Source organism: Oryctolagus cuniculus, chromosome 4 (genome assembly GCF_964237555.1).
Source record: "Oryctolagus cuniculus chromosome 4, mOryCun1.1, whole genome shotgun sequence".
Classification (NCBI taxonomy): Eukaryota; Metazoa; Chordata; class Mammalia; order Lagomorpha; family Leporidae; genus Oryctolagus; species Oryctolagus cuniculus.
In genome coordinates, this window is record NC_091435.1 from 160,325,382 (window position 1) to 160,339,207 (window position 13,826).

A 13,826-nucleotide genomic window follows, 5' to 3' on the forward strand; every position below is an offset into this window, starting at 1 on the left:
TTCTCACAGTCCATGGTGGCTTTCTATTTCAAAAGGAGAAAAGGAGCTCATCTGGTCTGAAAAACCAGCTGTTGATAGAAACAACCCACATTACACACAGAGAGAAATCCCTCTACTGGTGGCATCGGACCAAAGATTTATCCTCCTCCCTAGTTGTCAAGCTGTTGCAATTGTCGCCTCTCCAGAGACATTAAAATGTACAACATGGTGCTAATCCAAAGCCAAAAGCACCCTCTATATTGTACTGTGACTGCTTATGTGGCAATGGAGAGATGATGCTGAGTGAGACACTCAAAAGACAGGGTAAATACCTCATTTTTAAAAAATGAATTGAGGCAGGGCAAGGAAGCAAAGAAAGAAAATGTAGGCAATCAGAAATGCAGAAAACTGAAAGCAACCTCTCAAATTCACACACAAAAGTATAATGCTAACAAAAAAGCATTATACTTTTCAGTTCTCCCTCAAAGATACAATTGTAGAAAAAGTGCCCAATTTGAGGTCATCTCTGTTTTTTTTTTTTTTTTTTTTTTTTTTTTTCATCTAGTAAACACATTGGAAAACATACATCTCCAAAAGTCAGAACTGGCTGTATACTTTGCCTGGGTCAAAGAAAAAAGAAAATGCAGGGCCCTTGTTGGAAAATCATTAAGATCTGCAAGAGGGTGACAGCAAAGCATGGAATCAAGTTCAGAGCTCTCCCCAGCACAGGCTGCAGCCACGGAAGCAGGCCCTGTCCAGAGGTTAGACGGAAGGGACACAGGGTCAGCGCGAGCCACACACTGACCCATTGTCTTCCAGCTGGCTCAGCCCCTCTTGCCAGAATGCACACATTTGCAGCTTCTTCCGGCTGAAGACAGTTTCAGAATTTCCTTGTGTCACTTTCTCATTTATAGAAACCAACACCAGAGAAATGAAATGCCTTGTCTAAGGTTATGAGTCCAAGGACAGAGCCAGCCCTAAATCCCAGGTATCACCATTGCCACACTAACAACATGCCTCCCTCCAGTTTAAATGTCAACAACCAGAAGAGAACAACTACAAAAACAACTACAAAAAAAATTTAAAAAGGAGAGGAGAGAGTTACCTGTGCAGATCTTTCTTTGCAACTTTGCTGTCATAAAAAAACATGCAGTTTTAAAGATTCACAGGCATTTCCGTGCCATGCTTCCAAGTCCCAAGTAAAGAAGACGGCATGTGATAGCTTCAAACCGAGCGAATCACCTTTGCTGAGCGCTTGCTCCAGCCCCAGGAGCTAACAATCACAGGCAGGGTGGTTATTAGCAAATGGTTATGAGGTAACACGTTGGTAAACTAATCAGTGTTCCCGTACAAATATTTAAAATAATTCCAAGACCTTCAACACGGAGCGAGCCAAACACATTTGTAATCTGAACCCAAGGTCCTAATAAGTTACCGCCTTTTGGATGTCCTTCAACACAAGGGACATTTTTAGAAAGATTAACACTGGAGTGGAAACATAGACTGACATTTTCAATGTAAACATGAGGTCTGGGCTCCTTTTATACAAAACCAAATGCATCTCTCTTCCTGATTCAGCTACCGTCAACGTACCTGCTGTAAGGGCACAGTCATCGAAAGCTACTGTACCAATGAAATACAAATGAGACTTTGAAAACTGATGGAAAACACTCAAGCAGACCATGAAAGAGTTCAAGGTAGCTGACAATAGTTTGATGCAATTAAAAAAAAAAAAAAAAAAAAAAACGGGCAGGCAGACAAAAGCCAGTGCTAAACTCCTTCAAACAAGACTCCACACTCCCAGCTTTCATGTCAGACAGATCTCCAGTTGGAATCTTTGGTCCAAATACACAAAGGAACTTCAGAATATTCATGGAAAACAAGAGTTAAACATAAATTTATTTCGGTTCAAAAATGTTTGAAATCCATGTATTTTTTTTTTTACAATTTGCATTTTCCACAAACTTTTTGAAATAGCCTATTTCATGTTTGCAAGCTATGGTGAATTCATTTGCCAAATGGGTTTGACAATGAAGCCAAATGGCTGGATCCAATGCTTTCTACCTGTTTCTCAAAACTGAAATCCATGATTCATTCATATACTTTCAATTTCACCTTGGTGAGTTGTCCCCCCAAAAGTTTCACTGGGAAGTTAAAAATTAGTTTTGCAAGTCCAACACGTTCCACAATCTAATGCTCTGTAGGTAGCACTAAGGAAAAACAAAATACTCTGGCTCGGATGAATTTTGGCATAATTACAGGTCTGGTGTTTGGAAAATGAGGGCCAGATGAAAACGGTACAGAGACATGAATAACCCGAAGTGTCTCATTAACCGCCAATTACGGTATTCATAATTTAACACAAAAAGGAAAAACACAAACGGGCTTTTAAAAAAACATCCCTTTTATCTAGACTTCAGTTTATACTTTGCCTCTAAAGGCAGAATTAATGCAATAGGTTGAGAAAGGGAGTAGTTAGATTGAGCAATAAAAACACTTTTGATAACATGGGAGGCTGTAAAAATGGCTTGGCTGAAGCTATTAGCCAAAGACAAATAATACCCTGCAGGAGGAAAAGAAACAGCCTTTTCTGGATCATAAGGTCTGGTCTGTTTTTAAAGGTCCTGCTTTCGCTGGAAATGTAATATGCTTCTTTAAAGAGACATTTTCAAAATTCATGGTTTCATGATATTCTTGTATCCGAAATCTTATCTCTCCTTTGGCAAGACCATGTTTTATGAGTTCTGTCCAAATGTGGGAAGCAAAATGGTCCTGAGTTATTTAGGTGGTTATTTCATTATTAATCTTATTATGACTAATGTTTCTATATTACTATTGCTATTCTTATTATTGTTGCCCTTAGCACCACTACCAGTAACGCTGGCGCCTTGCATCCTAATGAGGATATAGTCTCAAGTTTAGTGTGTTGATTGCATTTCTGAAATCTGGTGAAAACATTTTATTACTCAGTCCCCTTGCACTGGCTGGCTCTCTCCGTGAGTCTGTTTCGCTCTCTGTCGGTGTGGTCCCTGGATTGGGAGCTTATTAGAAATGCAAATTCCTGGGCTCCATGCCAGTCCTGCAGAATCAGAAGGTCTAGAAGCTCACTCAAGATTCCAGTGCTCCAATTTGAGAAGCTTGCTCAACAGAGGAAGTGACTCAGGTGCTGGGGAGAAGAGGGAGGAGGGATGGTGGTGAATGGAGGATGAACACCTGAGCCGCCACCTGCAGGCTTCATCTTGTCTGCTGCGGGGCAGGCTGCCAGAGTCAAGGAGAAGAAAGCAAAATCTAGGGCAGGTTTTCAGGAAAGCGAACTCCCTCCTGACCTAGTCCGTGGCTCCGACGGCAGCTGCCCTCAGCGGTGAGGCTGCCATGAGGAGGCAGAACCAGAATCTTCCCCCAACGATGGTTTCTCTTTTGGCTGCCGAATACTGAAAATGACAAGACTCCTTATTTTTCATGGATGTTTGCATGTCAGCTCAAATTAGTTACTGTTTTGAAGTGGGTATGCCTCAAGATGTAAGTTCTGTGCACTTCAGGGCATTGCTCATCTTCCATCCACCCCCCCCCCCCCAAACCAAAATCTCTGGAAGCTGTTCTGTGCTCTCACTGGACTCCTGTGCGCTGCATATATATGTATATATATACATATATATATATTTGACAGGCAGAGTTAGACAGTGAGAGAGAGAGACAGAGAGAAAGGTCTTCCTTCCGTTGGTTCACCCCGCAAATGGCTGCTACAGCCAGCGCCGCACCAGGAGTCAGGTGCTTCCTCTTGGTCTCCCATGCAGGTGCAGGGGCCCAAACACTTTGGCCATACTCCACTGTACTCCTGGGCCACAGCAGAGAGCTGGACTGGAAGAAGAGCAACTGGGACAGAATCTGGCGCCCCAACCAGGACTAGAACCCAGGGTGCCGGCGCTGCAGGCAGAGGATCAGCCTAGTGAGCCGTGGCGCTGGCCGCACTGTCATATTTGAGAACTACTGTTCTACTTTTTTAGCCTAACCTGACAGTTATTTTGGAGTAAGGTTTTCAAAGAGATCCTTCAGCCCTTTCTTCTTAATTTGTAATAATGTTTCCTTGATAACAAAAGTAACTAATTAAAAAAAAACACAAAGAAGAAAATAAAAGTTATCTGTACTCCCATCACCTACTTTAATAAATATATAAGTTACAAGTATCAGTTACATAAAATAAGGACATAAAATGACTACACAGCCCATATTAAAATTTATTCAACTATTTACTGATAATTAAACATCTAGAAGCTGTTATCCAGGTTTTCAGCTTTATAAATAAACAGTTGCATACAATAAACAGCTTTGCACAAAAATCTTTATCCTCATGCCTGATGACCAAATGACCTTCATGGTCAACATTTAAAATTGGTGTTTCTGGATCAAAAATTATGCTTTCTATTGAAGTATTTGACACAGTTGCCCCAAGAGAATACCAGACTAGAAATAGCAAGATTGTAAAATAGGGAAAGCCATGTCGGAGAGAACTCGACAATATCCCTTGGAAAACTGACAACCCAGACTCAACATCATTTAATTAAATACTTGGAATAGTAAAACGCTGGAAACAATCTAAATATCTGTTAATTCCAAAATGATGAGGCAGATTTCACACAGCAATTAAAATATATGCACTGGATCTATGTATCCACATCAACCTCTCTATAAAACTTAACAGGAAATGTTGAAAGAAAAAAGCCAGCATACAGAATGCATTCATTTAAGGAAAATTTTAAAAAATATACTGGTGCAGTCCTCCTTCCAGTTTTCCCTGAGTCTGCAGGATGTAGTCTTAGCCACCTGCTCTCCCAGTCCCGGGTCTCCCCCCTGCTCCTTCCTGTCCTGCGAACATTGCCATCTTCTGCCCAAAGCAGAGGCCTAGGTGTGGATCCATGGATGATGAAGCCCTAATTTTGAAGACTCTGAATATGGTGAGCTATCATGCCTGTTGTTACATTGCATGGAAAAACGGAATTTGGACAGGTAATTCAGGTTACCAGTATATTGACCTTGAGTAATTAAAGGGGAGATTGTCCAAGAGAGCCTAAGCTATTCATACGGGGCTTTTAAAAGCAGCGAGTTTTGTCTGCCTGGGGGCAGCGGCAGAGGTCAGAGAGATTCAAAGAAGGAAGAAGGCTTGGTCTGCCATTGCTGCCTGGAAGATGTTTGGACTACGCAAGAAGGGCAGCCTACGGGAGTAGACAGGGATCTCACCTCCCTGCCAGCAAGAAAGGAGAGCCTCAGAACAACAGCCACAAGGAACTGGAGTCTGGAGAAATGTTTCTTCCAGGAAAGAACCGGCCTGACCTACACTTTCACGTTGACCTCTGAGAGCCCAGTCGAGTGCGTCTGCTGCTTATCTACTGGACTGGGAGCTGGTGAACGGATGCTGGTCCACGCAATCAGTAAAACAGTGTTGCGGGCACTATTTACTCACATACAAAATCATGGGCAGAAAGGATATCCTTACTTCAACACAGTAAAAGGAGACCAGGGGAGAAGTTGTAGGAATTTTAGCTGGATCCATTGTCTTTATTTCCTTAATAATTTTTGAAGGAAGCAAGGTACAATGTTAACTTCTGCCAAACCTAGGGGTCAGTTCTCAAAGTGTGGGTGAGGACCTCTGGGGAGCTTTAAGGCTCCTGTCAGGTATCCACGATGTCAAAATAATTGTCACGGGGACACTACGCCATGCTTTGCTGTTTCACTGTGCTGACACTCGCCATGTTGGTAAAAAGCAGTGGGAAGTTCTTGGTACAAGTCAAGGCAAGGAGAGCAGCCCTATGGGTACTCACACTCTTCTGCACAGCACACACTTGCAAACAAGGCAGTTCACACTTTCAATGTTCTTGACGAAGCAGGAAAAATTACTTCAGCTACATCCAACCCTTGAGCACTGCTTTTTTTTTTTTTTTTTTTTTCCGGACAGGTAGAGTTATAAACAGTGAGAGAGACAGACAGAGAGAAAAGTCTTCCTTCCGTTGGTTCACCCTCCAAATGTCCACCACAGCCGGCGTGCTGTGCCGATCTGAAGCCAGGAGCCAGATGCTCCCTCCTGGTCTCCCATGTGGATGCAGGGCCCAAGCACTTGGGTCATCCTCCACTGCCTTCCCAGGCCACAGCAGAGAGCTAGACTGAAAGAGGAGCAACTGGGACAGAATCCGGCGTCCCAACCGGGACTAGAACCCGGGGTGCCAGCGCCGCAGGCAGAGGATTAGCCTAGTGAGCCACAGCGCCAGCTGAGCACTGCTTTTAAAACAATCTGAGCAACAAAATGGCACGAAGGCCTTCAGCTCTGATACTGCTGAGTCAAGCACACTGCTCATCTTGTGGAAAAGCCCTTGTATGGCTGTTGCAATTGGGAGTCGAGCTGCCTGCTTTCTTCACTGAATATCATTTATTCTTTTAAAATATTTATTTATTTGAGAGGCAGAGTTACACACAGAGAGGAGAAGAGTTACATACACAGGGAGAGATCTTCTTTCAGCTGGTTCACTCCCCAAAATGGCTGCAATGACTGGGGGCTGGGCCAGGCCAGAGCCAGGAGCCAGGAGCTTCTTCTAAGTCTCCAATGTGGGTACAAGAGCCCAAGCACTTGGGCTACCTTCTGCTGCTTTCCCAGGTGCATTAGCAAGGAGCTGGATTGGAAATGGAGCCCTGGGACTTGAACCGTAGCACATATGGGATGCCAACACTGCAGGCTGTGGCTTTAAACTGCCAACCCCACGTCATCTGTTGTTGGTATTTCAGAGGAACAAACTAGTGATTCAGACTTGGATGTCTGGAAGACTTTTTCTCAAAAGTGAATGTAGAGCCTGTCACTTCCACAAAAACCATTGACGGTGTCTTAATGATAAAATTTGAGCATTCAGATGAAGATCAGACTTGTGGAAAACTTACTTCCACTTTTATGGGCTTGACAGATTCTCAATAACAGAAGACTTTTCTGAGATATAGTAGATGGAATCATGAATATCGTATAATGAGTCTGCACATGGAAGATCTACTCCGTGAACCAGTCTTTTCAAATCAATGCATGATATTATGAAATCATGCACAGATAAGAGCGCCACTGAAATAATTGTTCTTAACTTTTGGAGACAATTATTTTGATAATTCACTGGATATTTTGTATTTCATTTCTTCTCACATGAATTTTTAAACTATTTTGTCACACTGCTGCAAGAATCAGTGCTTCTCATCTCGGCTGCATTACATTGTTGGATTACTTTGGAGAGAACTTACATTTGTAAACTACTGATTCCACCTGTCAATGAGCTTAGAATGTTTCCCTGCTAAATCCTATCTTACTCCAAACTGTTTTATAGCTTTTACAGGGTAGTTTTATAAATTTATTTTTGTGTTTATTACTGGTTATTTTCTATTTTAGAGTTGCAAATGTGAGATGTGTTTTTTTCCAATTTAGTATAACTAATGAGCACATTCTACAGTTGTAAGTAGATGCCAGACTGAATTCTTGAAAGTTTTAATAGCTTTATTTCCCAGTTGGTTCTCGTAGATTTTCCCTACAGATGAAAAGGAGTTTGTTGGCATTCTCCTTCATGATCATTTTATCTAATTTTCCCTTTGTCATTATCTTGGGGAGACATTGAGAAAAATAATTATGAATTTATATTCATTTCATTGTTTCTCATTTTGAAATACATATAGAAATTTATGAATACATATTTCATTATAAATAGACTTCTATTTCTATTTCATTAGGAATTTTCATCAGCAACAAATATTAAATCAGGTATGCCTGTATATCTATGGGAATGATAGAAATTTTCTCATTCATCATTGATAAGGTGAATAGCAATTTTAATTAACAATAAAAGTCCTTTATTTTTAAGAACAATTTCTTCCAGTCATGGTTTGTTATTCCCTTTAATATTTGCTCAGTTGACTTTGCTGGCATTTTATTTGGGACTTTTCAACTGATGAGGTTTATTTTCTAGGGTTTTTTGTGACATCTTCATTAGGATTACCCTGTCTTATAAGAGAAAAAGAAACTGGGTCTGGTACTGCAGCCTGTGATGCCAGCATCTCATCTGGGTACTAGTTTGTGTCCCAGCTGCTCCATTTCTGATCCAGCTCCCTGAAGATGGCCTGGAAAAGTAGAAGAGGATGGTCCAAGTGTTTGGGCCCCTGCCACCCATGTGGGAGACCCACATGAAGCTCCTTGTTCCTGGATTTGGACTGGCCCAGCCCTGGCCATTGTGGCCATCTGGCAAGTTAAGCAGAGGATAGAAGACCTTTCTTTGTCCCTCTCTCTATATAACTCTGACTTTCGAATAAATAAATAATAAATGAATCTTTAAAAAAAAAGAAATTGAGGATGGTCACATCTTTTTTTTCTATCCCTGAGATAGATTATAGCTATTAAGACTATACTTATACAGATTGTAAGTCATAAATCAGGGTACAAAAATTTAAGATAATTAGAATAAAATATGGTATAATTTACCATACTAGATCATCATATTGAGATACCACAATCATGAGATTAAAATAGCAACAAAAACAAGAGTCAGACTTATAATTTAACTTCCTGATAAAGAGGGGCAATAGTGATATACCCCCACTCTTCCAAATAACAAATTGTAGATAAAGGAATAAATTTCTCTTGCAAGCCTTGAAATAATTAAGTTAACATGTCTAGTCCATGAGGATAGGCAACGGACTGAGACCAACTATAGAGTTAATCCATTATATTAAAACACCCACAAAAAGAAAAGGTCAACTATTGGAGCCTGGACATTTTAGATGAAATAAGCCAAAGCAACACACACACACACACACACACACACACACGCTCAAACATTGGCAATGGTTGTCAGGCACTATCCATAGGAAGGGATTAAATAGCCCAAGAGCTATAAGCATCCAGTGATGAAAAATATGTCCTCTAGTGGCGGCACAGGCATCTGCCCAGCTTCCCCACGCTCCGGAGAGATCTTCAGCAGGAATACACGCCTTTGCTGGCTCCATGCACACCACCAAACTGCTCATAAATTGGACACTTTCTGCTGATCCTGGGAAAGGTTGTAGGAGGGACCCAGATGCACAGATTGCAAAGATTTTCTGCGTGGAAACATCACCCCTGTGACTTAGGCAGGCTCATTGCCACACCCATCTCCAAGGTACATGCATGAAATATCAACCCTCCCAGCTGAAACTACACTGCGTTCTTTACCATGTGAAATACAATTGAGTTAACGAGATATTTTAGATGGATGCTTTCAAATACATTTCAGTTTATAAAAGAATGTAGTAACTAGCTATTTTCAAAATATTGAATACTAGAAACAAATCACATGCAACATCCCTCACTGCTCATGGCCGGCTGCCCTGGTCAGTCCAGACCCTCTCAGTGGGTAGTTGAGAGCTGCTGGGTGGATAATCCAGCGGGATTTCATTTCCACAAATCTATAGGCCATTTCATTTAGTTATAAGTTTCTAACATGGTGCAGGGGCGTTTCTTGGAAGAGTTACCATTTGACCACCATTTACTTTTCTCTGGGATTACTTTTTGTCTAAAGGGGTGGAGAACATGTGACCCACAAAATCATTACGTCTGGCCCTGCCACGGCAACCACAGGTGGGACCGAAATGCAATAAATCTATAGCAGGCTGATTTTTAGGTAGATAATGCTGTGTGGCCTGCGATCGTTGCTACAAAAAGCCAAATGGTCCTTAGGGGAAAAAAGGCTCTCCATCCCTGTAAGCCAAAGGTATCAAGATGCTTGAAAGAATTCTCATTGTAATTTTTGGTGAATTTGCTGTTAAGGAAGAACTACTCTATTCTTAGCGCTCCTTGTGGATGTCATGATTAAAAATGTACTGAAAATATTTGACTTGCAAGCCAGTTTTCATTTCAGTAAGTCCATTCTGGAAGTTATGCCTTTCCATACAATGAGAAAATGTGCCATCTTAAAAAACACAGCAAGAAATATTAAAAGGAGAAAAGTGAATATAGGAATTATTTTTCTGTTAGTCTGAACTCTATGAATTTGCTTATACCATTTTTGATGAACAATAGATCTATTTTGAACTTTAGGGCAGTAACAGTCAAATATCAGGAATTTCATCCCATATATCTCAACCAATAATGGTTTGTCAGCCTATCTTTTGTTATAGGTGAGCAGAAATATATCCAGCAGTTTACCAATGACGAGAAAGTTACACCGAAATAAATTGGTCCTATTTCTCACTCAATTATTCAGACATAACACTTCTGAGAGGGGAATGACATTTGTTTTATGATTTACTGTCATTTGGCTTCTCTTCCTGCATCGGAATGAATGAAACAATATTGTGCCATTCTGCTGTTGTGATCACACCGAGTTTTGACATATGCTTAGTGTCTGGTTCTAAGTGCCACTGTGTCACCAGGTTCACATTTAGATCCATATTGGAACACATGTGTGTGCATGTGTGTGAAAGTGCACGCAATCACATTTGGACGTTTGTTTCCTGCTAACAGAAAGCCAAGCATATGTTTGAGACCAAGCTTCCCTTCCTTTTTGACACATTTTCTGTGATTAGATGGATTAAGAAATACAACAATGACATTAAAAATGAGGGGGGGGGGTGAATCTGTAAACATCAACTGTGGCTATGGCAGAGACCTGTATGTCAACTAAAATGTGTCTGCTGGAGCCATAATCCAGCCAACCGGACACATTTTCATTTACTTTATAGCACAGTTCAAATTATTACAGAAGGAAAAAAATTTTTCCATAAAAAATAGAAGTGCTGAAATAACACAGGGCTTATTTGAACATTAAACTGTCCTCTATAAAAATGTCAGCCTAACAGGATAACTTCCATCAGCGCTGGGAAAATGGAATCGGCAAATGAGATTTTGATGGCAGCAGTGAAAAAAGAATTTTTTTTTCTGGTATTTCATTCTTGTGGTTTATGAGGTTACTAAAATCCTCAATGCAATTATGGTTTGACACTTTCTATCATTTTTTTATTTATAGTCTTCTAAAGGAAGTGGTGCAAATTGCATTCTTTAAAACATCACTGAACATGTTGTTAAGTACCCAAAATGTCACAGAGAGAGAAATACAATGACTCAAAATGTGAACCAGTCTCTAGCTGCAGATTTAAAATCCATGAAAATCAGAAATGAAGTCCAGCTCCTAGTTAAATTAGCACCCAACAGGCTACATTCTGTAGTAATCCAGGTTTGGGCCATATGAAAGATTCTTGGGTATCATTTTTTTGTTTTTAATCAAGTGTGCTATATAAAATCATATTATTCTTAGAAATTAAAAAATATTTCAAATTATTGTGATAATGACTATCTAGAGGCAGCAAAGTCTGGCAGTTAAGAAGATGGGCTCTGGATTCTTACAGACCTAACTCAGGTTTTGGTTTGGTCATGTGTGAGTGGCATTTCTAGTACCCTGCACCTCTATCCAGCTGTAATCCTCCATTTCTTTAGTTGTACAAGGGAGATATCAACAGCAGTTAGTGTATGCATTGGGTCACTGAAGAAATGAGATGGATTAATCCATTAAGACACTTTGCACAATGCCTGACATTGAAAAATGTTAGAACTCTTAGAAAGAAGGGAACATCAAGCATTCTGAGACAAGAGGTCCTGAGTACAACACTACTAATGGTAACAGACAGACATTTGAGGGGAAATGTGGTATCCGCGCAGCTGCAACCGTAGAAATCAGTTTAAAAAAAAAGAAAAAAACAAATACCAGGATTCCATATGCTTCTGAATTCATTGGTTAAGAAACAAGCCACAGAAACAACTGTGGATATTCTTGCATTCAAGGCCCAATCTGGCTGACTTGTCCACTGTTACTCTTGCGAGGCTCTGTGTGTTTAGGAGACCTTTGATGAGATGCAGTAAATACCAATTTCTAAAAGTTATTTTCTCTAGAAGCCACTAAAGCTTATTGCATTGTGATAAATGCATTTTAGTGGAAGAGCCTACAGTTGTTCATCACAAGAATACAGTACCAACATTGTTGGTAAAATTTCTATGGATTTCTTGATAAGCCAGAAGAAAAATTTTAGTAACAGTGAGAAAGGAAAATTATTGCATAAATGTTATTAGGTTCCAGGAGCTTGCCACTAGCAAAATGTGGCCTGTGATTGGATGAGTGTCATCAGAATTCAAAGACCAGAGAAAATTGGAAAGAAATAAATGTATGTTAATGCCGGGACTGAGACTATAAACAAACTGGTCTAGCTTCAAGGGCAATCATCCAATTTGACAGAGGCAGTTCAGCGGGAACAATGCAGACATTCCCAAAGCAGAATTGAGCACAATCTTTGAAATAAGGCCATGTTTCCAAGATGGTTACAATTTATATAACACATAAAATAATACTAGGGCAATCAGTCCTATGGTTCCGTTTTAATACTCTTTTGACAATGCAAAGCAAATATCAAATGCAAGTAAAACTCTACCTCATTTCAACACTTACAAAAGTCTTTCCATTTCAATGAAGTGATCACCTGATTGAACCATTACATTTATACAGCAGAAGGCAAATATATGCTCCTAATAACCCAGCTCTCTAAGTGAACCATTCTAAAATAACTTCATGTGTGGCAGAAGTATACTTAACTTCAAATATACAGTTAGTGTTGCAACTTCAAAAACAAAAATCAAACCTGCTTAAATATTTTATAAAACTACTTCTATTTAAAAAAAAAGCGAGCGTCGGAGGGGTAACACAAGTTTTGCCTTAATGATCTACATTGGTAAACAGGCAACTCTGAGTTGTGTTTCTGTGGTGAATTGGTGTAGGAGTATAATAAGGACAGCCCGTCATCATCAAAGAGACACGACCTCTGCTTGTCCAGGCTAAATGGTCTAGGGAGTGCTGAGTTGGCAACATTCTCTGGTCTCATCTTTCTTCTGGCCATTGGCTGAGCACGGTGGCCAGGGTTAGCGGTTCAGTCTGCCACTGTGAAGCTAATTGAAACTGCAACATTGGCCTCATTATCATCTTGTAAACCCCCTCTGAGCTAACTAACTCAGACAGCCATGGTGATATGCTAAAATTGAAGGCAAGATGATTCAAAGAATCGTGGACTTAGAATTTGGGCCACTTTCTACATATCAAATGTTGTAAGACTAAAATTCAGAGCATAATTCCTTTATATATATCAATATGGTTATCAAATTGACAGCTTTCCAATATTATCATCAACATCAAATAAGTAGGGATGAGAAGTCAGAAGAGATCTCTGAGATGTTTTACTTTTAGCAATCATAATACTATTCTTCCTATGGTGGTCTTGTTAAAATCACATGGCCTTGCGCTGAGGTTGATTTTTTCAAACCCAGTGACAGTAGACCATTGTGTGATTAATTGGATTGCTCTAGGTTCAACCTGATTATATTACTGAGATTACAAAAATAATAATAAATGAATAAAAGTTAAATAATTTTATTACGATGCATGCTGGCTACTTTGATCAAATCAATAGTTCTCAACAAGGGCAATTTTGTTCCACAGGGGATACTTGGCAATATCTGGAAATTTTTTTTTGATTGGAACAATGAGGCTGGGTGGGGGAGGGAATAGGGCTACTGGAAACTAATGGAAGATGCTGCTAAATATTATCCAATGTCATGACACAATTGAGAATTATTTAATCCAAGATATCAGCATTGCTGAGGCTGAGAAACACGGATAAGCAAAGCAGAATGTAGGGATCTGACAAGTTGGAAAGCATTTGGCCATTACTATGGCTAAGGGAAAATCAGCATGCTGAGCAATTTATATGTCCCAGGACACTTCTAAACACAATGCATCATTTAGGGTTTGGGGAGAGAGAAG

General features: G+C 40.1%; 1 protein-coding gene across 12 annotated transcripts in view; it reads right to left on the reverse strand.

Annotated features, from left to right (window-relative positions):
• Window positions 1-13,826, reverse strand: part of THRB (thyroid hormone receptor beta) — a 401,819-nt gene that overhangs the window by 296,239 nt on the left and 91,754 nt on the right. The window contains exon 1 of one of the 12 annotated variants that reach the window (XM_008266067.4): window positions 1,085-1,317. The exons of the other annotated variants lie outside the window; for them this stretch is intronic. The gene's annotated coding sequence lies outside the window, so the exon portion shown is untranslated. Of the gene's footprint in view, window positions 1-1,084; window positions 1,318-13,826 lie in introns of those variants that run through there. 12 annotated transcript variants of the gene reach the window in all.